We start from the raw sequence: 6997 nt of genomic DNA, 5'->3' as shown, positions 1-6997 counted from the left end.
GATCCATCCCAATTTTTCCCGTCTCCTAGTACCAAGAGCAATTTGACGTTTCAAACTATAGATTCCCCAGAGTTCTTTTAGAGTGTTTATTTTGTTTTCAAATTCATCCGCCAGGTTGTTCACCCCGAAAAAAAACTTTACTGCTATAGGATCCATCCATCCTGCTGGAATCTTTTCGTATCTAATTGATTTTATCAACAGCCCACGCGTCGTATCAAAAAGTGAATTTCTCCTGATGGTGTTATACTGGCACATTCTACGAATCGCCGGATATAAAAGAGACAGACTTGTTGCATATAGCATAGTCTCAACAAAAATTCTAAAGTGACAATGCGCGAGCGGATGGATATATATAACTTTTGGTCCTAAGCAACGGAAAGACTCTGCTATAGTTGACTTGGGGATAAGTCAACATCTAGCGAGTTGCTTTCTGATTATTACTTTTTTCCCCATCACCATCTTTCCTGTTTTTAGCCATCAGATTGAAACGTCAATTTCCCCCCTATATACCTATATATCTGGGCCGGAACGTGGAATCAATACTACTCTAAAAGGCACAGCATCATTCCGCCAAGCCAAATAGATCAAGACAGAAATTATTTACTCTCTATATATTATCGATTCCTCAACTCAATTATACATGTCTATATAACGAGAGAGATATAGCCAAACACTGTTGACATTTAATATGCTCTGTGATTGATGGACACTATTGACGGTCATACAATTACCACGTTCTAAAATCTGTACCATTACTTCAATATGTCCTATACTTCATCAAATTATCTTCTCTTATTTCTACCTGCAGGATTGTATCACGATTGCTCCGATTGCGGTAATATAAAACTGCGCCTTTATTGTCAAATTGCTCCCATATTCTATTCTAATACATGTCAAAATCTCTATAATACACGGCGACATTTTTCATCGTGACTGTTGTGGGATTATTATACAATTCATATAGCAACAACTTTATTCATATACCAAATAAGCGCGTTATATTCCCTTATCAAAACTTGCGGCTTTTCTATTCAAAAGGTCGGCTAAACTTTTTGGCTAAAGCTTAAATTATGTATATAGCAACATGGACTATATGTCATCGGCAAAAGGCAATTTGAGCGGCATAGAGACAACATTTTCACGACTGGTTTGACAATGTTGGGTGCTGCGCATCCGCATCAGCTTATATGTTTATGTGTATAACATTTGGTTGCCTGCTGTCTCATTCTGGTTTGTATAATAATTGTTGGGCGATGATTATTATTCCAACGGCGAACCCATTCCACTCTCTGCGTATAGTCACGGTTATTACTCCAGCTAGTCTGCAGATATTGGCGGACCCAATATAGAGAAGGACATTTCTCCTTTACATATAAAGTTATTCTTCTGACTGCTTCTGCCATTAAACGGAAATTTAATTGCTGGATCGATACACGAGTTGTGCAGCCCCGCAACTTGTGAGTCCGATTGTTTTTGGTTGGAAAAGTTAAACACGATTATTTTGTAAAAACAGCACGTTCCTCCATAACTTTTTGTTTGCGACATTTTGAAAATGTGTACATATAACACGTCCCGTGCAAACAGCCGACGACATGACGGGCACCGTGGAGACCAACTTTTTTTCCAGTTTCATTAAAGTTGATTTATATTTTGATTCTTTGTCGTGCATGTCGTTTGCCCCTTTTCCTTATTCTCTCGGCGTAGTAATCCGCTTGTACCAAGTCAGCACTGCTGCAATGTGTGGATGGATTATTTTGCCTTTACAACAACAAAATCGATAGTAAACATCTTTACAGTCCCAGTGACGTCCGCATTTGCATCAGCAATTGCGGAACCGTAAATTTTCTTTAGTATAGTTTCTGTTTTAGTATTTTCTTGGTATAGAAGAAAAGATGCGACCTGCTTTATAATACAGCAGTGTTCGTTCGATATCCGTGCGGGTTGTTGTTGTCGGCTGTTTCATGTCGGCCGCGTCTAATAATCGATGAATATCATGCGCTCAACATCAGTCACGCGCTCTGCTTTATTCGGCTGACTATACCAAACATATATCGGAATAAAAGAATTTTCGTTTTATCTTGACACGCAATCTCTATCAGCACTTGTTTCGACGTCTATAACAATTATATAATCCGCATTATTCCGGTTCTTCTATATCTGTACATGAAACTGTGAATATCCAACTTATTTCTCCCTCTAGTTATTTGGAAAGGTCGATTGAAATGTTCATATAATATAGACATAACGAATATTTGCTGACATGACCATCTGCCATTTGGAATTGGATGCGTCATCACCCCACTAATTAATATGCCGAATGCCTTCGTATACACCTTGACTCGCCTCTGGGTTTAAGTGTTCTTACAACTCTGATTGTACAACGACAGCAATGGGGTACTAATTAACTTTTCAATTCCGTATACACCATCAGGTCTCCTTTCATTCGTTAAAAAAGTTGTGAATAAATCACTCAAAGGGGTGCATTGCGACAGAGACTCTATTCCCCTGGCTGTTTTATAATTCAAAACCCCAAATAGCTAATAACAAAATCTTTTGATCTTTTTCCCTGGTCCCCCTACAGCAGATCAATAAAATTTTTAAAATCCTAGACGAGGGATCTATTTATTTTTCAGTGTCTCTTTTAATTCTTTTACGAATTCTTTATGTCTCTTTTTAACCCAGAACGAACTTTGCTGTTATGAGCAGCATCTATAATGTCTGGATAGACTTCAAAAGTGTTCCTGCTGTAAAAACAACGTCTATTACAACCCTATACACTTGATCAAATGTTTGCTTTCACGTGGATATCGCGGTTGTGTGGCGGTGTCTCGGAGAGTATAAAATATTATCGATCTTCAGGTTGGTCCGTCTATATCAATCCATCCTTGCAACATTGTATAGAAATGATGATAAGACTTGCGTGTATATATCTCGGAGGTGTTCACGGGTGTTCACGACCTGTCCAGCTGGGAATAACATTTTTCCCAGAAATGCCAATCCCATACAACCGGCATACAACATATATGGACGTCATCTCCCCCGGCAGCAGCACAAGTGCATGTTTATAGGAAATGGAATAGCAGTGCTGAATATTACCTACAATGCCCTTCTCAACTTGGCAGAATAACTCACGTCAGAATCTATATCACGATGAAATATTCATCAGCAAACAGACGTGTACAACTGAGCACACATTATTATAGCCTTTCTCATCCACGCGTTATTCTATTATACTTGCCATATTCTATTCCATTTCAATCCCATCACAGTCCACCATCAGCAAAAAGGAAAAGATATTTGCAGCCTATATAAATGAATAGATGGTCAGTGAATGTGTACACATATAGCGAACCATCCATCGATACAAGACTCTAATTGTATTTACCGGCACGTTCGATCCTTCTGCAGAGCAAATAAAACTTTGTTGCTCGTATAGTATCCTTTTATCCCAATTTCAAATAAAATTGTATAGCCTAATCTCTGCTGTAGCCACTCTACTGAAAAAGCGTATTGCAAAACTTAAATGTATGCACATACATTCCAACACGAATAGGCCTATGTTTTATTTCTAGCGTATAAATGGCGGTAAATGGCCAGACAGACATTTTTTATGTAACGAAATAATTCATGTCGTGATCGGGGGTTGGCAACTCCTCAGAATCCTCGTACACCCTGGCTAGAATCCCTCCAGAATCCCCAGAATCTCATAGAATCTTCAGAATCTCACAGAATCTTCAGAATCTCACAGAATCCCGTAGAATCCCATAGAATCCCGTAGAATCCCATGGAATCTCGTAGAATCTCCAGAATCTCACTAAATTTACCCCTTTTTTTTACTTAAAACTACCCCAAAACCGTCTAAAATTTCAGATATTTTGTGAATTTGGTCTTTGAAAAGCTCAAATTGTAAAAAAATGCACTAGAAATACTGAAAAATGTAAAATATGGGTTGCGCTAAAACTTCTTTAATTTTCCCTCCTTTTTGCCACCGCTGGGAGGCGCACACATTTTTTCGTCTGCTGATGAATGGAGGATAGGGTGGGACAAATATATGGTTAAAAAAATTTATTGATAATATGCCAATAATTCCCAGCAAAAGTCACTTGCGGTTAATTTTCCCCGTATATTCTATTTTAAAATTAATAATCAGGACTTTTAATTCAAACCTGTCAAATTTCTAACTATCAGATTACTACACCCTACTTGAAACTACAAAACCTATTGTAGCACCTTTTTCTATCAGTAAAAAATCTTGAAGATAATAAGATCTGCATGTCTATAAGCTGTATAGAGCATGCCGAAACGGAGCTACGCCCACTACGTAACATAGTGCTTACTTCTGTACAGAAACTGGGCCAAGGACTAGTGGCGCCCCTAGCGGAATTTTTGGGGAAACTTGATTCGGAATCTCGCGGAATCTCGCAGAATCTCGCAGAATCTCTAGAATCTTTCGGAATCCTTGAGATTCTGAATCCTCGTACACCCAAATTTTGAGTTGCCAACCCCCGGTCGTGATTGAACTTGTTGGTTCTCATCCGGAAGTAAACTGTTTATTCATGATCCCTGATTATCTCCTGATTTTATAGACGGAAGGAATACGACACTGTAATTCAGGTCTCAATGACAACCCACCTACGTATACAATGATTTTATCTGAGATGATTATCCAACAGCAGATCTTCCGCTTAATAAAAGAACAAATGGAATTTCCAATTTCGTAACGACCAAAATGTCGAACTGGAGCTGCACTTATTCCACCTTTTAGATTTTATGCGGCGATTAAAAAACCAAAAAAATGACCTCCCTCAGTTTATTAAGGTCAACTACGAAAAGCAACCCCTTCCCCCTAGAGGCAAGATGGCCGCCGTTTTCTATAAGCCGATCAAACACCTGCGTTGTCTTTTGTTTCTCTTTTGTCGTGGGCGGCCGCATTGTGATTGGACGTAACGGATTTGTTGGTGTAAACTTTGACACGATTTAACTTGGGAGACCGTGCCCTAGAGGGAAGAAGACCTTATAATGTCGGCGCCATTGAAAAAAGGTATGTACGATTTTACAGCATTGGCTTCTTTGATCGGTGTTGGACTGTATAGGCCTAGCTATTTTTGGACATTGCTGCTGTGTAGTCGATGCAAGAGTCGATGATTATGTCGAGTGCTTTCTGCCCCACTGAGATTGTTGTTTCTCAGAATCTGTTTTCTACTCATATTGGATTGAAACTGTAGAAACGAAAGTGCTGGCTATATATACTTGATGTTCCAACATTGAACGCACATGAACGCAACATGAACGCACCCCTATACGCGTTAGGTAGAGATCCTTTTGCTTTCAGTTTATCTCATAACTTGTTCGTGTACATATTGTCACAGGTCCATCGCGTTTCGGGTCATAGGAAAAAAGGCAATATAAGGAAAGAAATGCAGCAATTAAAAGTTGAAAATAAGTTTTCAAAGTCATTCAATCGCATTCGAATATTTCGTAACTATACTTTACACCTGAACTAAATTATTGTCCCAACGTTTACTAATAAACTTGACATTCCGAACGACGAATTACTAAGTTAATACCGTAGTGATGAATGATTGATTTCCACAGCTCATATAGGCTGAACGCTAATTAATTAATCATTTTCTTGATCAGAACGGAGCTATGTGTAACTGGGTACGAACCTGCGACCGAAAGGCTTAATTCACTTTAATCGTGTTTGCGACGCTCTGCCGATCTCTGGCTGCACCCGTGTGTTAAATTAGACTTACACTAAGGTATCCTAGACATGCGAAAAGGTTTTGATATAAAACCTAGGAACTTTTGTTTCTTGAATATTTAGAGACCGGCATGGATCGGTAAACATTTCGTGAACAAACAAGAATTATGCCAATCTATTCGTGAGCGGATTATACATCTTCTTCTCCTGTGCAGATTGCCATAAGCTGAACGCGCCTTTTACTAATCAATTTCGGTACTATAATAAAACGGATCAGCTGATTGAAACATTGATGGGTTGCCTCAGTCCCCTCGTGACCTAATAATCCAACTGTTACAAACTATATCCGCATCTGCTGTGCGTTTGTGTAGTTGTCCGGGTGATGTAACCATCAACATAGCTCAAGCCATAACATCCAATGACAAATGTCATGAGCGATGTTGAATAACCGTCAATTTATTACGAGTTGTTTTTACAGCAGTAGCCATCAGGCTTTAAAGATTCATGATCATCTCAGCAGACCGTATTAGCTTTGATATCTTCCTTGTTATAATCGTGATGCCCTGCTGTAAGCTGAAATGTTGAGCGGAAATGATGAGTATTAGGCTACTAGGCCTATACAGCCAAATGTTTGCGTTGCAAGAGCTGTATAATACTGTGAGCGACTCAGGTATAGGCCCATTTTTTTATTCATGCAGTGCCTCGAGTAGAATGTCTTAATGTAAGCTTCGCTATGGCTACGCCCTGGTGCTGTATAAACTGTACATGTGTGTGTGGGTTGGATTACTTGTGTATTCTGCAGAGAATACGTCTTAACATTTCTTTGTTTTATCACAGACAACAGACTTCGTTGTCTTTGGTTTTATTATCCGAGCCCAGAGATAACGCTCAGCTATTGTTATTGCTTTGTAATCAATACTACTCATTTCTGTCGTCTGGATTTCACTCAAGATTGAAGCTCTTATTATTATTATATTCATTGAATTTTCGACAACCAGTAAAAATGGGAACCGTTGAAGTTGGACTTGAAATTGTGTCATCCGCCCATCACGTTTGTGATGGATTTGTCATCTATATTTTAAAAAAATGCAAATATGTATATAGTCGGTCGATTTCAAATGCAACCGCATCATTTGTAACAGTTGGACCAACAGACACATTGTGTGCATCCTCCAATGTTCATATGTTATATATAGGGTTGTCATAGTTTATGCAAACATAATTTATAGTCGACGGTGGATATCTCAACTATATGTCAAATGCTATACCGTCATTATAGGGCTGGCCGCCTAC

The sequence above is a fragment of the Daphnia pulex genome, chromosome 10, assembly GCF_021134715.1.
Source record: "Daphnia pulex isolate KAP4 chromosome 10, ASM2113471v1".
Taxonomy (NCBI): Eukaryota; Metazoa; Arthropoda; class Branchiopoda; order Diplostraca; family Daphniidae; genus Daphnia; species Daphnia pulex.
The sequence above is the reverse complement of the archived record's forward strand: the minus strand, read 5'-3'. Positions refer to the sequence as shown.